Source organism: Psammomys obesus, unplaced genomic scaffold (genome assembly GCF_907164565.1).
Source record: "Psammomys obesus unplaced genomic scaffold, mPsaObe1.curated_primary_1811, whole genome shotgun sequence".
NCBI lineage: Eukaryota > Metazoa > Chordata > Mammalia > Rodentia > Muridae > Psammomys > Psammomys obesus.
Genome location: NW_026588741.1, coordinates 862 through 2,229, shown reverse-complemented (window position 1 = coordinate 2,229; position 1,368 = coordinate 862). Strand labels below are relative to the sequence as shown.

The window sequence follows — 1,368 nt, the reverse complement described above, 5'->3', positions numbered from 1 at the left end:
CTTAGCTAACGTCTCTCCCCCTTTCTACCTTGCAGCCATGGAGCCCTCCAACACCCACGAGGCCAAAGAACAGCACAGCAGCGCAGCTGCTCAGCAAGACACTGAAACTACAGACTAGACCAAGAAAAAGCTACTAAGAAGAGTCAGAGGAGCAGACCTTCATTCCTGCCCAAAAGGAACATTGTGTCCTGCAGAATTTCTCATGATTGGAAGGAAGGAGATGAGCCCATCACGAAGTGGACTGGAACAGTTCTGGATCAGGTTCCAATAAATCCCTCCTTCTACCTGGTGAAATATGATGGATTGACTGTGTCTGTGGACTGAAACTTCACAGACATGAAAGAATTTTAAAGCTTAAAATCCTTCCTGGTAAGGTGCCCTTTTCTCGACTCAGCAATGTGCTCCTTGCTAATGCCATAGTTGGCAAAACAGTGGAACATATGTTTGAGGGTGAGCATGGCTCTAAAAAGGAATGGGCATGATCCTGGCCCAAGCACCTATCATGAATGGATCGTTTTATATTACCTATGAGAAAGATCCCGTGCTGTACATGTTTACCAGCTTCTGGATGATTATAAAGAGGGAGACCTCTGTATCATGCCAGACCCCAGTGAACTTCCTTCTTTAGATAACGACGTGGACCTTCCGGGTGGCCTGATAGGTACACATGTAGAATACAGCAGACAGGATAGCTCCAAGAGAATAGGCATGGTCATTGACCAGGTCAAAGCCAGGCCCTCTGTATATTTCATCAAGTTTGACGATGGTTTTCTTATCTACGCCTATGCCTTGATGAACAACAAGATGTTTGGCAAAGCTTTCCCTTATCTGTTGAAATAAAGTTGTAATTTCTAGACCTGCACAGAGAGGCTGCTGCTTTTGAGTGTGTAGGGGGCTCACGGCAAGCATGAGGGTTGTCCTGACAAATAGATCGCTGTGGGCATGGCATGTTGTCTGTAAGCACTTTGGTTTGTGGAAATTTCCAGGTATGTTTGATGGGTGGAGCAAGGAAGGATGGAACAGCCGTCAATTCAGCCTGTGAGAGAAGTGAACTAGTATCATAATCAGCGATCTAAAAATGCAAAGGGATTTAGCTAGTCTGGTCTTGGGGTGGGGAGAGGAGGGGGAGAAGGAACAAGAGATGGGCTGTGGAGGAGGGGAAAATAGGAGGTGACTATCTAGGAAGAGATGGAGGGAAGCCAGAAAGAGAGAGAGGCTCCGTGGAACAGGGACAGAGTGAAGGAAGAAATAAGGATTGGGAAGGGAGGGATGGACAACAGAGTGAAGCCTTGTGGTGCCTTCTGACTTTTGGGAAAACTAAAGAACCCAGGATGAAGAATACACAAAGCAGTGTAAAAGGGGTACACA

At 46.5% G+C, this 1,368-nt stretch overlaps 1 pseudogene; it reads left to right on the top strand.

The window, feature by feature from the left end:
• The first annotated feature begins 37 nt into the window (after positions 1-37).
• Positions 38-840, top strand: LOC129674409 (spindlin-2-like; annotated as a pseudogene).
• The last annotated feature ends 528 nt before the right edge of the window (positions 841-1,368 follow it).